Source organism: Apteryx rowi, unplaced genomic scaffold (genome assembly GCF_003343035.1).
Source record: "Apteryx rowi isolate R43461 unplaced genomic scaffold, aptRow1 scaffold_113, whole genome shotgun sequence".
NCBI lineage: Eukaryota > Metazoa > Chordata > Aves > Apterygiformes > Apterygidae > Apteryx > Apteryx rowi.
Window position 1 is genome coordinate 814,912 of NW_020447342.1, and position 18,392 is coordinate 833,303.

Consider the following 18,392-nt stretch of genomic DNA (forward strand, 5'->3'; position numbering starts at 1 on the left):
TGAAGTGCTCGAGGTCTGTGGGGATTTCGGGAATTAAAGTAATTCCAGTTTACAGAAAGATTGAACTTTATTTTCCTGGGAAGAAAAAAGAAAGTTTAAATCCTCATACACTTTTCTGAGGTGTATAGCTGTGGATAACCCTTTCAAAGTTAAAAAAAAAAAAAAAAAGTAAAAGCCAGAATCATACCCTTTTGAAAATATGTGCGTGTACATAAATGTATATATATATATTTTAAAATAACATGGCAATGTATATTTTCTTGGTATTGATAAAGTTTTTTTTTTTAAATATGTCTTTCTCTAGAGCTTTAATTTGCCGTTTAGAGTTAGGACAAGTATTTGAGTGCTCTTGCAAGTAAAGCACTTAAATGGCTTCAACTTAAAAGTCAAACCCTGGAAGAGAATTATTTTGTTGTAAATTTTGAGTAGGATGAAATGTATTTCAGACTCAGTCATAAGAAAATACTTTTCTAGACTGTAAGCTCCATATTTCTTGTGCCAGTGCAAACTTGGGGCATTGATGATTATTTATTGAAACTTGAACACTTTTTGATGTTGCCTAGACCTTATTTTTATAGAAAACATGTAGTAGTGGAAACGGTTACTTTGACAGATGAGCTTTACTCACTCTTTCTTTCACTGTGTACATTTCAGTTGTGCTTGCTCTTTCTACAGTATAGTAACAATTCAGTGCTATACAGAAAAGGGCTCAGATAAGGGGGTATAATAATGGTAATTCCATTGTATTCTGTTTGAATAAATTACAGAAACATTACAGAGAAGTAGATTTATTTTTTTCAGTAGAAATCCGTGTACATTTCTTCTTGTTCTACTTTATTCTAAAGCAACTTTCTGTAATAGTCTAGAGGCAGAAAGAGTCAATGCTATAATGTGAAATGAATTTCTGGTTGGGAAAAAAATGATGTGCTTTATTTCTTTGCTGAGATTTTACTAGTAGGAGAGAATAGAAAAGGAACCATTTTCTCTGATCAGACATAATCCTCTATCAGTTTTTGAAAGCTTTAGATCAATTGCTCAGCACTGTGGTCTACCTTGCTTTTATTGCACCTGTGTATTTTGAGCATACCTGCTAATGAAATGCTGTCGAGTCCGGTGGTTTGGTACAGTTGGAGCAATCCATTCCGCAAGAACCCTGTTGGTACTGAGGCAGCAGTCCTAGTTTTGCCACGCCAGAGAGGGTAGAGTTTCTTGTGAGCAGATCTAGTTACAGAACAGGGCCCACGTTAATCTGTGAAAATGTAAAAGAACCCTGTGCTTACATAGGGAGGTATATGTGCATTAAAAAGTGGGGTTTGGGGCGGGAACTGAAGGGGGAGAACGTAGATGTGTACAAGTCACTCCTCAGATCTGTTAAACCCATTCAGCAGCTGTTAAACATATGTGTTACTTCTCCTGAAGGCGAGGGCAGATGCTTTGAAAATCCAGGCGGGGAACTGTGATAGGTGCACGATTTTGTGCTTTCATTGATGATACATGAATGCTCTCTGTTCAAAAAGTTGAGCTGCAGCAAAGTGTGTGAGCTTTCTCTTCTAGTGCATAGTAGTTTGTGGCACACATGAAATTACATAACAAAGCATAGTAATTGTGGTGTTGTGGTTGAGATGCTCTGGGGATATTTCTTTTCTTAATGCATATGCAAATTAAGTAGAAGCCATATTAATCATTTTATAACTGTTTAATCACCTAATCAGAGCCTATTTCACTGGCTTAAATGATTGGTTGTAACAGTACCTTCTGCTGGTTTTTTTAGAATTACATTGGAAATACTAATGAACAGCTTTAAAATGATTTGATGTTAACATAAGGTTTAAAGACTTCTTGCTAAAGGCATTCTGAACTAGATAGAATGCAATCTGTAGCAATGCCTGCTACATAGTAAGTGGCTAAAAATGAAATAGTTGTTACTATGTAGCTGGCATCTCCTATCTGCAAAGATGCTGCAAGACTAGAGAAACAGATTAAGGCCTTTTTCCCACACTTACCTTGCTTTGCCTAGTGAGGGAGGTAATACCACCTGGTAAATACAGTGTTATGAGATGCTTAGCTTTACTCTATGTTTAATGATTTTTTTTTCAACCCTGGAAAAATACATAAAAAACACATGGATGGACCCTGTGCTGTTTCAATTCATGTTTTTGCTCATGAGTGTAGGGCTAGGTAAAGACCTCATGGTAGGACACAGGACAATGTTATAAATACTTTTGGCAGTGCTGTACTCAGTGTGCATGTGTTCTTCATTCCTTGGTATCACTTCTGGTCAGAATAGGTTAGCAGTATCAGAGAAAGATGTGTATGCTGTAAGACACACTAAATCATTGCAATCCCCCTTCCCAAATGAGGACAGGGTTATAACAGGAGGGTTACTGAGGCCTATCAGCATGCTAATATTAAAGCTAGAAAACACCACACACTACCTCCCCACCATTTGAACTTTCTGCAAGAGCAGTTCTGAATCCAGCCTCTTCTCAAAGCTCTCAAAACTTGAGGTTGAGGGRATGGGGTGGTGTTTAGTAGCCTGTTTAGTGCTCTAGTGGAGGTGGTAGAAGTGCTGACTGACTAGCTTTTTTGAACTGGTGGAGTGACTGTCAAGGGGTTACTGGTGTAGCTGTCTGCACCACCTCTCTCTCAGAGGTTACTATCCTGTGGTAGAGCAGGCAGAAAGAAATGTGTGGCTGTGCCTCAGCATTTACCACAGAGTGACAGATACCTTTGTAAACGCAATATTTTATCTGGTATTTAAGCTAAGACACWGTATTTAACACTGATGTGACCAAAATCCGGGAATACCTCTTTTTTTTTCCTTTTTTTTTTCTGTCTATTGATTCTGCTAGAGGTTGTTGCCGCCATAGCAGAGGTGTGAATTAACTGCTTAAGCAAATAGCAGTTTAAACCAAAAGAGCAAAACTCAGCAGTGCTTACCTACCACAGTTGATTACTTTAGGTTTTTTTTCTTCTTCCTTTATTGTCTTCTAAAATAAATCAGTACCCTGACTGTCAGCCCTGTAGTCTTCATAAATCTTTAAATATGACTTCTTTAGTTTGTCTTCTCTTTTTCTTCTCCATTCATTACAGTGTTTTTTCTTCTCTATTTCTGTTAGAGTTTTTGTCTTTATTTTCTTTCTGGATCTTTGGTCTCTGCGAGATGCTACAAGAATGATACTGGGTAAAATCTTTCCAGTCCATTTATATGACTTGGATCAATATAGCTCATCTGCAGTAACTGCAGGCATTTGGGTGTGTTAAGTTTTGCTGGTGGGGGTCGGGTGGGTGGAGGGAATAATCAGTTTACTTCACGGAAACCTCAGTGCTTCTTAGTATTTTTCTCCATCCTTCCAAGCTAGCCATATTTTGTTACACTTGTGCACACTGTTGGCTAGTCCCCACAGAGAGTCTCACTGTGGGACTTAATTTGCAGGCTACTCTTATGCCCTTCTGATTTGGTTTTGCATTCCAGACATGTAGCCATGACAAATCAACACTCCTCATTGTTCCTTTGCTTTAGGTGTAATCTTTGCTCTGGAGATTATCTGTTCTCTTATCTGTTTAGGTTGTTTGGATGTTTGCCTGTGTACTGCTGTGCACATCTTGCTTGCTATTCATCAGCAATTTTTGAATGCAGTTGAACTGATGTCTTGATCTAGCAGTGGCATATCTTCCTATCTAGGTGCTATAGCAAAATAGTTTGATTCATAAATGACTCTCATCTCTTCGTATTGGTATCAAAGCTCTTCTGGCTTAGGACAGTAAAAGGAGGAACATTTGTGGTTAGAGGAGTCTTGTTCACTCCTTCCTTGGGCAGAAGGAGGGAGGAGCTACCATCAACTGTTGCCCCTGCTTTCTGTGAATTTAGGAAACATATTCTGCTACTGCTAATTCAAATGATGTCATTGCTAGAAAAGCTGATCAATTTGCTCGCCACTGTAGAATGAATAATGAAATCTCTCAGGTCCTTAAGGTTCATGTGGTTAGTGAGTGGTTCTTACAATAACTTTCGCTATAGCTCTGGGTAGCAGATCTCAAAACACAAGTACTGTGCATACTCTGAGAAGCATAGGTCTTTGGAAGCAGTAAGTCCTGATTACAGAAAAGGGACCGTGCAGCTGGTGTTGACAGTTTTACCATAAGCTGCTGATACTTTGCAAGAGGTAAACACCTGAAAGGATTTAGACTCTTCACTTCATGTGATAAATCACTATTGAGTATTACACACTATTGAAGATCAAATAATGGCCCTACAACAATTCTCTGTTATCTTGGTTTGCATTTATGTCATTAGTGGAGGACGAGTCCCAAGGTGTCCTTTTCTTTCTTTTAAATATCTGTTTGAATGTTCCCATCTCACTTTTGATAAAGGAGCAATCCTGAGGTTAAGTCCTGAGGCATTCTGCAGGATGCAGCTATTGAAGAGATTATATTCAGCACTTAATTTCTAATCAATTCTATAACTAGATAATATTTTCTGAATTATTGTATAGCATTGTTCAGTGGTGTTTGAAGTACAGCTGCATACTATGTCTCAATTACCAGTTGTGCTGAAAATAGTAACTTGGCTGCTATAAAACCTGAGTTGTAGCTATTTGAATCCGTCTGATCCAGTAGCTTCTTAGATAACTTTCTCTATACCTGAAATTAATATTTGAGGAAAAAAAATCTGCTTCTTGTGTAAGTCATTCTTCACTGCATTTTATGTGGTCTTTGGTAGTGTAAGTTAAAAAAGCAGTTTGTTACTTTTCTGTTTGTTCTTATGTGCAACTGTAACTGCTGCTTAAGTTTTGCTCTATCCTTGCTTGGTTCTCTTTCTGTGTTTAGTAAGCAGAAAACTTGGAATGTGACGAATCTGTGTACATACTTGACTCATACAAAACCTCTACCATTTTCCAGGCGTGTTATTTGAAGCCTTACCATAACCAATAATGAATATTGAAAAATTCCTAGACTGTTTTGACGATCTCTGGGTATGCGACACTTCATCCAACTGTTATTGTGTGCAGTGACTGGGTGTGTTCAAACACAGGTGGACAGTATAATGTCAGTAAACCACCTTGTTTGACATTTGGGAAAATATGTATAAGCAAAAAGCCTTGAACAGAAAGATTTCACTGTGCATAATGGTCCTGGAAATGTTGACTGATCTTTATAATGCCATAGTCACTTGCTGTGATGCCACTTCAGAGTTTACTGTACCTGGTTTAGCATAAGAAATGTTCCTATGACAAACTACAGAAACTTGAGTTTCCTATAAACTAGATTATATTACTGCACATGGTTAAACTTTACTCAAACGTGTTGATAAATTTAACTTGAATTAAACTTCAGTTAAAATTGAGCAGCTGATGTCAGCTGTTATGGTACAGTATGGTAGACAAGAGGTCTTGTTAACTCTCAGATATTTCTGTCCTGTTGTTTCAAAGGTCTCTCTCTTTTTAGCCTGCTCATGAAATGACTTGTAGCTGTCTATGCTCCAAAACTTCTCTCTTCTTAATGGCTAGTAGTAACTCAGAGACAGGACAAAAGCAACTTCTGCACAGAGTGGTCATGTGTGACAAACTCAGAGTGTAGGTTTCTGAAAAATGCTGCAACAATGTGTGCGCAGTGGAGAACCTGCTGTCATGCTGCTAAAACAGTCCAAAAACATCTACACCTAAAACTTGTAACTAGCACAGTTTCCGAGACACCATGCTGTTAACTTACTACAGCCATTGGTCCTCGCTGCTTGCTTTAGAGTGGAAGCACTTTTCCTAAGCTATTGCACGTCAGAAGGTTTGCTTGTATATGGTTTAATCGACGTGGTCACAATTTGGATCACCACGAGGATGCTGAGACAATCCACGGCAACAGAATAACCAGGATGACATATTCTAGCCACCTTAGTAGAGTACTGCTAGTGGAACAGTAACAGGGGAGAGGAAGGAAGTCAGTCCGGCATCTGTATCTTCACACAAAGGCTGTATTTTGAAAATGAGACTTTTCCTTGAAGGGTCTGTCAGAAGAACATTACTAATGTAAAAGTACTGAATTTGTCTTGTGCCTCTAGCTGACATGAGTTCGTAGGCTAGCATTCTGATTTAAGTGATATCCTTTCAACTTGGTGCCAGTCATTGATACCAGAAAAGCCAGCAAATCAAACCTTTATGAACAAATTCTCTTGAAGCACAAAAATACCTGCAAATGCACATTGAAGTGCTGTGCACAGACAGTAGCATGCATAGAGAAGATCATGCCCAAATAGGTAAACTGTATTTTTCTTAGGTGCCGTGGTAATATGATGATGTTTCACATTCATATTCTTTGTTGTGACTGAGACGTCCCAGAAAAACTAAGCTGCAACTCCTTGTGTAGTTGCAAGGTGATTTTTAGATTTCCAGTGAAATTGGAGATATTGTCAAATGCTACAATATTAAATCAATGCAAAAAGATCACTTATTTTAAAATCACTTTTATCCCTAATACTGTCTAAAGTACTGCAGTTCATATCTAGTAATTTGCTGCAAAGTGAAGGGAAGGCTATGGTAAATAATGGTTGCAAGGGAGTAGCCATAATTAATTATCTACCGCTGTTTACTTTTTGTGTGTTATCAGGTCGTATTCATAGCATGACTATCTGTGAATTGAGAATGTTTTGTTCTGGACTTTGTACTGCTAATGCTCGTTCTCTGCACACGCCAGATATTTTAAGAAATATCTGTGCTCACTAAATAGCTTATCTGAAGAAATTGCGGTCGCTGTAGGTATGCTTTGAAATGATGGTTGACTATGAAGCCCTGCTAAGACAGTCCTGGTAACACATAGAGGTAAAGGATGTGACCAGTTCACTGTGCAGTAATACACTGCTAGCCACTCTGACATTTAGCAAAATACAGAAAAAACTCACTTCCGCTGTTACTTACTGGTTAAGACCCAGTTCAAAGTGTAATTGTAAGCAGTCTAAATCAGGTCCRGAGTGCCTTGCTCTTTCACTAAAAATCAGTGAATCCTTCTATTCCATTCCAGGAAAAACTTCGATTGCAGGTTTTTTGTTTTGTTTTGTTTTGCTTTTAGCAATTCTGGTTACTGTTCTTTTCAAGATTAACTCCTATTCTCCTCTTCCCTTTAAATATATATTTAAATAAAGTTGAGAGCTTTTCTGCTAAGTATCTTGAAGCATCTCTTGCAACTGTTCAATTACAAGCCTCTTACCATCGGTAAGATTGTATTATTATTTCTGTCATAGATGAAGAAAGCTGAAGATGTTAAAAGTCAGGCTTCTCACTGCATCCCTGTTCTTTGACCATGGACTGGTCATTCAAAAATTTGTAACCAATAGCCAGAACTCTGCAGAATTTATTGATACCATCTTTCTGTCCTCTTCAGAAATTTTTCTGCAGCCCCTAGGGTGTTCCCTCCTGAAATGGAAAAATAGATATTAAGAGTGAACTGTTTAAAAAACCCTGCAAAGTCCTGTGGATCACGTTGAGTCATATGAAGGATAATGTGGAGCTTGAGAGCCTTTTTCCCCTTCTCTGTTTCATAAACCTCCAGATTTTTTGTTGTGCAGGACACAAGCAACATCTGGTGGCACAGAATAGAGTAAATGGACAGTTTAGAAGCTCCTATTTAGGATACCCTCTTTTTTTTTTCTTTTTTTTTTTCCTAGTAACCTCAAATGATACAGATTTAAAACTTGCTCATCTTCACAGGGTCAGAAGTTAAACTCTTGAATTTTTCCATGTACCATCCTGCCTTTTAACATCTTTCATGGAAGGGTGAACTGCACAGAAATAGTRGGAAAATACTGACTACTGGAGAGCTAGACAATCATGTTTTAATATGTYACATAATCACCATAAACAGCTAGGGCACCTATATTCAGTCTGTGAGATGACACCTTTCAGCAGTTCAGTGCCTTACAAAATGCTGCCTAAGTGTCAGACCACTACTAATTTGGTTCATTTTGTGCTAGCTACTAAAATGGTATTGTAACTTGTTGTGATGCGTTAGAGTCCTTCTGGGCACACAGTAACTGAAATCACAGCACAAGCTGATATATCTCTGGTATGCAGTATGATACCACATGTCCCAGCAAGCCAACAGTGTGTGATAAAGTCTACTTTTTTATTCCTTTCTCCATGGTAGTAGTTGGAGGTTTTATTTTCAGAAATCAGCAACCTTAAGAAAAAACAAGGAGTCCAAGGAAGGAATAAAACAGTTGTCTCCAATACAGTATTTAATAGTAATATTTACTGTATGTTTATGCAAGTGGAGGAGAATTAAGATTGCTCTTAAAAATGCTTTCTCTCTTACTTTATTTTGTTATTATTGCTTAAGTGTCTTCTAAGTTGTCTTCTTTGGAAACTGTGCCCCTCCTTGTTTTGCCTCATGACTGGTAATTTCACACTTTCCTTATTTACTTAAAGCCATGGTAACCAACACACTGAAATGTCAAGTGAGGTCCAAGTCTGAATGCTGACTGGTGATGCAAAGTTCTGCTCTCTAATAAAATGAACCTCATGAAGGACCAGTTCCAAAAGGCAACTACGCCCTGTCTTCAAGCATTTGCTCTAATTTCAAGGCTTTCCCATGTGGTGTTGCTCAACATGTAGCGAAACAAGTTTTTTTTTTTTTTGAGTCCCTTGAATGTTCTTCTGTATGTAACAGATAAAATATTCAGGCTTCATTAATTTTTTTTCACCACCCACATCCAAAAAAAAATGCAGAACAAAAGACCCAAAACAAGCAAATCTTGGAGAAATGTTTTGCTTTATTGCAAAGTTCTATTGATTGTAGAGACATTTAGGGTAGTTCTGACATATGAACCATCAATGTAAACAATCCTTTGCTTCTTAAGAGCTTTATTTACACACGTACTTTTATTCTGGTTGCACTTAGCTACGTTGTGGGGGGCAGAGAGAAGGGAGTAAGTGTTGCGATAGAGTATTGTGAAATTACTGGCTTTCAAATAGCAAAGGATGAGCAGGTCTGCATAGGGCTCTCAGACACCAAAATCTGGCCACTGATTCTTACCACACCCACTATTCTTAATTAGGACTGCGTCTACTGGCTTTTTAAGGTGAAAGGAGAGAAGAGGAGAGACCTTAAGGGAAGGCAGTTGCACAAGGCTGCTCTGCTATAAAAGGCTATGAGCATCCTGGGCCTTATAACACAAGTTAATTTGTTAGATTCCCTCTAGCTTGTGCTTTCTGAGTGAATGTAAGTCTTAGGCTAGTTACCTCCCCATGCAAGTTTCCATGGATCAAAGACAGCTGTGTCTCTGCTTCTAAATAAGTCTAGTAGATGAAATAGCTCATCAACTTCCTTGCTTCTCAGTCTGTGGAGTTGTGGGGTGTTCTTCCAGTGTTCGTCCTTTCAGATGAGCTAATATACGGCTTTTTCTTCCTGATATTTCTGCCTAGCCTGAAAATCTTTCAAGGTTTAGGGGAATATGTGTATGTTCTGGCTATGAGATGTCCTGATAGCTAGTGCTGTATCGCTCAAATGGAGCCCTGTGAGAAAGAAACAACTCTGGATAGGTGCAGGCTGGTAAAGTTACAATTCAACATTTTTTGAGCAAGATGTCTTTTAGATCACCTGGCTGCATTAACTGAACAAAGGAATTTAATTCCATCAGTTAAAAATGAGAGAACTTTTGGGAAATAGGACCCAGCTTTGAAGGTGTTCAGCTGTTTCTTTTGCCTGGTTCTTGCTGAATTTCTAGGTTGTAGAAAATACTTAATGCTCAGCTGTACGTTGCAATATTGTGTGCTTGGGTTGCTGCAGGAATCACTTGAGTCCTTTGGCCCTCAGGAGGGATTACAGTCATCCAGCTTACTAATAAACAGACCAAAGGAATCTCTTGAAAAGGAGAAGCAGCCCCTCCATACTGGGTAGTCAATACCATTCCCACCAGCTCCATTTTTGTCCAAAAGCAGAAGTGTGAGCAAACTGTCACTTACCACAACTCTCAAATCCAACTAGTTCTTCCTGGGCCTTGGGGCACAGCATTGAAACTTTTTCAGGAAAGTTGTTCAAAAGCAAAAGATGGAGACAGAGCAGTTCAAATTTGGCTTTGTTCTTGCAGCAACACATATGCACCTAGTTGGTGGGCGGTTGTCTGCCTACATGCTCTTCTGGGTTCTTTTAAGACGGGTTTACATGTACCTTTTTATTCTGCCTTATTAAATAAGCTGGCATAGAGAAAGCATCTGATAAACCTTTCCAAAAATCTCTTTTTTCAGGAACTTTTTATTTAAGATATTTGAATAGATTACAAGCAAACTTTGTATGGATTCAGAAATACTTCTGCCTTTTTTTAAAACCAGTTCTTTTTTTTCTTTTTTTTTTTGAAGTCTTCAAACATGTGCTGGCAAATGTCTTGCACACAAACTGAATTGATAATAACAGAACAAAATTCAGTAGCTACTAATTTGCTGGGTTTGGTCAGGAAAGGTTTATCAAGGACACTCCTAGCAGCTTTTTTTTCCAATGTGATTTTTTTTACATAAACAGAAGCTGCGGGGCTTAATAATACACAGCTGAGGATTGTGTCAATTGCATTTTTTTAGCTTGCTTTTACAGACTGTGTAATATTATAATCAAAATAGTTATTACTGAGACAAAGTGGACAATATTGATTGGTAACTTGCACTTGATTAAATGTAAATCAGTTTCTTAATTTTGTGGTGTGTGTATAGGAGGATACTGTAATTTACTGAATTGACAATGGTGATAACTTTGTTTACAAGAATATTCCAATTTCTACTGTTCCATGGTAGTCAACTTGTTTAAGAATTAGAAACAAGGCATACTGCAGTTGGCAATCTTGGAAAAATTAACTCAATCCTGTTGCCACTAGAAACTGTGGAATTGATACCATGGGTTTAAATGGCAGCAGCACTGTATTCTTCAGTCTCTGTCTTAAGTACTTATGACTAAAAGGCGACTTGCCTTGTGCTCATTTATGTATTTCTGGGTATAGTACATCACTTAAAAATCTGTTATGATTGATTTGTAACACTAGGACCTTTATGGAGATCACAGTGGGTTTCTTGTTTGGTTTTTTTTTTCTGTTTCTGAACAGAGGGTTAGACATTTTGGAATGTATAACATCCTTGTGCTGCAATTGTTTACATGCAAAAAGGTATTTATGATTTTTTGCAAACTGCAATGTGCAATTTTGTACATGTGTTTTAAACTGAAGAGTTTATAAGGAAGATAATGTATGTACAGTTCTTGGTCATGAGTATTTTTTCTTTGATATGAATATCTAGAGGACAATTAAAATTGCTTTATATTCATATTTTTGGTTATTTTTTTCCTTCTTTATTTCCAGAAGAAATTTTAAAAGTCAGTTTAAGGTATAACGTCACTTTTTTGGAGAATCTGAATAGAATTTGTTGTTCTAGACTCTTTCTTTAATATCTTCTAATTGTGCTTAATATGTTAGCGTATCGTTACGTATCAGCATTTTGAAGTGCAAAGAAGGAAGAATTTCCTCTTTTAAAAAAATGCTACTCTTTAGAATAACTTCTCTATGTTAGTACAGACACAACTCAAATAGTATACTTTTAAAAGAAGCAAAGGAGGAGAAGAGAAAGTCCAGATCTTATGCCATCAGATCTCAGGCTGTTAGTAAGAAAATCTGACTGGAGTTGATGGCACTGTTGGAGTGAATTCCAGTTGCCTGTGTCTTGCCTTTTTTGTTTCAGCAGAAGTGGTTTCAGTAAAAACTCATTTTGCCGTTTAAACTATTCTGAAATCACATCTGGAACAAATCTGTTGAATAAGGCAACTCTTTATTTTTTCCTCTCCCCTGATCATTCTTCTGCCCACAACTACATTTCAAAATATTCCCAAAGGAGAGCTACTCAGTAAACATTGCCACATGCTAAAAACACTTCAGAAGTTCCACTTACAAACTACATCTTTAATAAGGGAGCCCTGCCTTCCTGGAACATCTTTCCTCACTGAGTTATTACTAGGGGAATAACTGAATGCCAACCCCAGGGAGAATGCTGGGGAGGATGCCAAGTTCAGGCAAAAGCTGGGAAACTCTATGGTACCTGTAGAGTCCGTTATGCTTGCTTATACCCCCTAATAAAACTGGATCCTGGCTAGCTCTTTGAGAGGTGCACATGTGCGTTGACATTGAAAAAGTGGTAGACAAACTGATTTCTCCTGATGTAAAATGTGAATAGTAGTATGACAGAATCAAACATGCAGAACAGAAGGGGAAAAAAAAGCTCTGAGTGCACTGTAATTCAGACTTTTGCACATATGCACTTACAGTTTATGACCACATAAAGTGTTTGGTGTGGGGTTACTGTGACTTCTAAATGGGAACTATGTCTCCTTCGGTACATGAAGAGTTATTTAATGCTTTCTAATCTCCATGTTGTGCATAGCTTCAGGCTGTATTTCACACACTCTAGCCAGACTGCTCCTGAATAAAATAAACACAGATTTCTTCCTCAGAGAGTTTGTCCTACTGTTGCACTAATACTGTTGCTTTCCAAATTAAATATGGGGGGGGGGGGCAGACCAACTACAAGGTGAGAGTCTTTTAATGCTTTGATAGATGCATGAGGGCATTGTTTCTAGTTTTGGGTGTCAATTTTGAGCTACAGTGCCTGGTTACATGTCTATGTCCATGTCTAAGCCAGTGTTTTTATATATGGAATAGGAACAGATCTACTTGTTCTGTTTATTGGAGCTTTCAGTTCTTCTGGCCTTGGGTGTCTCACAGTGGTGCCTTGAGAATCAGAAATGCTCAGTGAGGAGATAGTTTAGACTGACTGTGTTCTTGTCTGAAGGCTGTAGAGTAAGAGCTGGATGAGGTGAATTAGTTGGATGCTAACCTGCAGCTTAGTGTTCATCTTTCTTGCTTCTGAGATGGTCCCTTTCTCTTTCCCATCTGTTGCTACAGGCCCTTCAAGAGTGGGAGAGACATGAATTGTCCCTTGCAAGGCTTCCAAATAAAAAGTGTGCTGAGGTCATAATTCATCACATCATCAGATTTATTCCTAGGCACTGCCCATTTCCTAAACTAAATAAGATAAGAGCCTTATTATTTTTTGCAGCCTATTATTTCTTCGGTGTGGGTGATTCGGATTCTGACATAGTCCCTTCTTGTAGATCTGGCAATTGCATCAGTTGCCTGAAGTCAAACAGCAGGTGACACACAAAATCTCTGGACCTTTCTCATTTGTCTTGATGTGGGCTGGTTACTTTCTGTTTCACCTGCATCTGGGTGAGATAAAGGGCTTGTCGGCATTAAAATTGTTTCTAAAAGTTTTCCCCTTCTTTCTGTGTGACGTGGCAATGTGCAAGATATGAGACAGAAGTTGTGTTGTATTTCCCCTCACCAACTGTAAGGCAGATCAGGAAGCGTACCTAGTAAGATTTCAGCACATTTGAACAGATTTCTCATCATCTGAGCCACCCTGCAGAATCTGAAATTCATGCTTTCGCCATTCGTGCTGCAGCTTTCGAGTGTCAGTCCCAGAAAGACCCTACCACAGGGGAAGTGGGAATTGATGATAGCTAACCGATCAGTGCCTCAGTTCAGAGAGTTGATTGGATGGAAGCTGTTTCCTAACATCAGTCTGCTATCTGCAAGTCAGGCAGGCCCAAAGACTTGATTCCTAATAGTCCAAGTTACAAAGGCCAATTACAGTTCTTTGCATACAATTGAAGTCCCATTATTTGACTTCTATGACTAATGCATATATTCTTGTAATGATCAGGTTTTGGAAGGTATCTCATTCTTCGGGAATAAAGTAACCTCAACCAGGAGGGCAGGAGGAGACAATCAGAGCAGCCAGAATATACCAGTTCTGCCTAACTCATTGCATGTTCTACTGATCTGCTGATGCATCTCAGGTCAGCCACTCTCAGAGCTGTGCTATTGTGCTAAATGGACTCCTGCTCTGATCAGATCTGGAGTTCCTATAGCCACAGAGTCACACAGCAGTCAGCATAACAGCTCTGAACACTACAGTATCTGAGCTAAATAGGCCCTGGATTAAGCTTCCATTCTTTGCTCAACATATTGGTTGTTCTTTTTTTATCAAGCAAGTTTTTTCCTGTGAGATCTAGCAGAGCAGCCTCTCTGCTGGTAAGTTTCCACAGGGCTTGCTGTTCCTAATTACTAGCAGGCAGGACAACAAAAGACTTGGTCTTCCTTACTCTTGAGCTGTGCCAATTAAAGGGCCCAACTGAAAGGAGATGAAATGGGTTATTAGCTGCAACTATTATGTTTGCTTAGCAGACATAGCTCAGTGAGGGGCCATGAGGAAATCTTATCACAGAAGCAGATTTCTTGCTACACTTAGGCTATGCTCTGTAGTGTAATAGCAATGTCCCTGCATTACTGTGCTCATCAGTAAACAGCTAGACAGCAGTATGGCTGATGYTCTGCACATCCTAATGCTTATACACGGTTATAAAGAGAAACTCCTTGCCTTTCCCCTCCACCCCTTTTCCATCCTTTTTCTATGCCTCATCTCTCCTTTGGTGTCTCCCGCTTACCCCTTTTCTCTAACCCTAATGCTGCATCTCCATCTGTTTCCTCCAGCTGCATCTGGCAGCCTCCCCAGCTCCAGGGCTCCCCTCCCTCTCCTCCTTTAGTTCTTGTCTTCCTCACCCAGATGTGTTTGGGTATTTCTCTGCACTGCAGCTCTCTGAATTCACACTCCTAAATAGAGAAGGACAGAGGAAATGCATATGGACAGGATGCTTCCCTCCACACTTTTATTTGTAGATTTAAAAATGAAAATTTCAGTTCACTGAGCTAGAAGAGTGGCTGCAGAGAGGGGAAGAACTGCTTAACATACTTGTGCTGTGAGCGCTGCCTTGCTCTTCTGTGCTGGTTAAGACTGAGGAAAAACTGTAGAAGAAAATGTGGCTGTAAAATCGGGGTGGGCTTTGCAGTTTTGACTCTCAGCTCTAAGAACTTCTTAGATTTAAATTCTCTTCACCATCTTGTCTAGCATGCTTTAATTGGGGAGAAAAAATAAAGGAAAATCCCAGAGAGAAAATTACGCAAAGCTGAGAGTAATATAAATACTTTGGAGTAAAACATCAAAATTTGGCAGCTTCAAGATGAATAAGAAATGCACAACAAAGATGCCAAATTATCTCTACTGTGTTGCCGTAGGGAAAGACTCTCCAGTGCTTATACTTGGAGATTAAATATGAGTTGACAAGGGGCGTCTTTCCATTTCTTTCCCTCTTCATTGTAGTCTTCTGGGGAGAGCTGGAGTTTTAACTCCAGGTACTAGCCAGCTGGTGTGACCTCAGAAGGTTAAGAACTCTCCCTCTTCACCTATAATCTCCGTCTTTCACAGCACAGCTATTTTTAATGGCTGATAGACAAAATACTTTCTTACTGACTGTTCTGAGATCTCCCAGACAGCCTGAGAGTATGCACTATGGATAAGACCAGAGCCAAAACCTAGCTGTGCGAATGACTGGCCATCTCATTAAATCTTTGAATCATCCTCAGCTCTCAAAATCCCTCCTGGATCACCATGTGCCTTTCTAAAGGTGATAGAGTCCCACAGACTATTTTGGGACACTCTTGTTCATGGGCTGCTGTTTGGGAACAGCCATGTAAGCTTTTCAGTGCCCCTGTAGCTAGGGCTCTCTCAGAGTGATTCATGGCAAGCCTTTTCTAACAGCTTACCAGTTAATCCTTTCAGTTTCTTTAAAGGAGGCATAGGGCAAATGTGATTCATTGTCATTTTCTGGAAACAACAAATTTACAAAGCATGGCCCAGCCAAGCATCCACTTTGTGTAATGCAGCTGGGATCAATACGTAGCTGCCTCCTGCCCTCTGTCCCTATCCCTTCTACTTGCAAAATTAGCCACTTTCCTTTTGATAGCCAAAACCATAAGAGACTTTCTAGTTTCTTGCATTGCTTTTATGTGAAGTGAATGCACTGGGCTAGAAAGAGAAATGGCTTGAAGTGAAGTGTTCTCTGCATGTCAAACAGTGTGCTGGTTCTGCTTTATTAAAACCAAATACCTCAATCTCTCATTACACCCACTGGCTTTGCCAGAAACTCCAAGCAGGTGGGTCCCACCTTCTAAAACAGATCTGTGACTGTTGTAGTGGGACTAGTGCCTCCAGGTGGCTGCCAGCAGAGCCCTGCCACTGGGCTGGTGCATCATATTTACTGCTTCATACAGCCTCCTCAGCAGCCACACTCTTTCCCTACAGTGGGCATCCTGCAGCAGAGCTTGTCCATCTGACTAGCAACTGTTGTGGTAGGTGGAGCCTTCCCTTTCTGTGTGCTGCTTTTCCCTGGCATGCGCCAAATTAAAATTGCACAGAGTCTTCTGCAAAGCTGCTGCTCGGCCCTTCCATTACCTGGGGTCAGCATTGGTTCTGGTGTTAGCCCTACCTAAGCTTCCCCAGGTGTAGCAGCGCTGTTGTTGCTCTCAGGCTAGGAAGGGGATCCTTTCAGAGTCTTTGCCCCTCTGCTGTACAGCAGGAAGGATCTGGCTGCACTTCTGAGAACTGAGGCTGTGATGTTTGAGCTCAGAAAAAAAAAAAAAAGGGCAAAGAACTTTTTCCTTTCATTCCATGTTCCTGAGAGAGCCCGCTTAGGGAGGGACCAGGGACTGTCTTAATCTGGCACAACAGGCACCAGAGCCAGAGGCTGTGAGCCCGCCCCATGTCCCCCATCAGCTGTGTACATGGCAMCGCTCTTGTGCTCCTGGGCCCTGTCCCCCCTCCCCTCCTCTGCCTCCTCTACAGATGGCTGCAGGGCCCTGTTCTGGAAGAAGGGGAGGGCCATACTTGTCAGTTTTTCTTCCCAAATGCTGCACATGAGGAACCACAGGGTGAAATCTGGAGATGAAAGAGTTCTTCTATTACCACAGGATCTGAGGAGCTGTAGGACTTTGGGGGAACAAAGGAACACAGCTACGCAGCAGGTGACAAAACAAGCCATAAAATCACAAAGTCTGACAAAACACAGACCGGCCCCACATCCCTCCTCCCCTTCTCTCTGCAGCATTTTGCTGAGATGAGGAGATCCAGGCAGCCATCCAAGCTCTTTCAGGTGGAGCACTCCTCGTGGTATGGAACTAATAATTTTATCTAGTTTGCATCTCCTCATGGGGGCACAGCCCAGTGGAATAAAACCACATATGTAATTAAATGCAGTCCTCAGTGACAACCCTGCACAGAAGAGGGGCTCCCACACCTACAGGTGGGTAAAAAAGGAACAACTCCAAGCCTCTGTTTGTCTCTGCTTGTAACAAACTGCAGTCCCAACAAACTGAGAAATGACTGCGTGCTTTCAAGTGACTTGTGACTGCACATCCATGTGCATGGATGACAGCACATCCACATATACCCATCCTCTTTACTCTCTGCCACTTTACTGCTGTACAGCTCATTGTTTTCATTCTCCCCCAAAATGATGCACTTTGAAGACTCAAGGTGGTTTTAACAGCCTGGACACCTCTTCCTCTGAGTTGTCTCTTCTTCCTCTGCCTTTGCCAAGGCCAGGGAAGGAAGGCACGTGGGAGAATAATAGACACAAAGTCTGTGCTAGTATAACTTAATATCCATTTGAACACCTTAGGGCGTGGATGGGGTAGGCACAATATTCAAGGCACTGAATTAAGAACCTGGACAAACAGGAGTGAGGTAGTGTCTGAGACCACAGAGCAAATATTTGCCTGCAAAGCATTTTGGCAGATAACTGAAAGGCAGCCAGCAAAGGGTGGAGAAGTCCAGTGGAGACAAGGCACTACTTGTTTGCTCATCCACACAGAGAACACGAACGCAAAGCCAGGGAGGTTCAGGCCTTTCAGACAGTCATAAAATGTGAAAGGAAGGAGTGGGCCAGTCTCCACATGCCTAAGTGCCCTCTGAGCACAGTGTGAGCATCATCTCTTCATCAAGAACTGCCCATTGCTGAGTCCAGCCTCGGGGCTGGGCAAGCTAGGGAGAGAGACAGGTGGGAACCAGCCTCTAAACATGCTATTTGCTTACTGCAACCTACCTGGTCAAACAAACTACATTTATCTCCTGATGGGTCTGTGGCTTTTGATATTTAATGTTCCACCCTGCTGGGAACCTTTTTCCTTACCTGGTAGAGTGGCAAATGCAGAATCAACCCCCCCCCCCCCCCCCCGCCTACTTCTGGACTAGGCAGATTTAGACCCCCTCATGTCAGGTAAAAAAGGCAGCAAAGAGTATTTCATAGTGCCTTTTGCTGGGCAGTCACAGAACTCAGGCCCTGTCTGGAGCAGGAACAGTTGGGGAGGGGAGAGCATGCTTTTCTTTCTTTGTGCCTCGTTTGCCTGTTTTACAAAATCTGTGTGTATTCTGCTTCCTAGAACAGATTTGGTTATGTGGGGGAGGCTTCCTCCTTGCGGT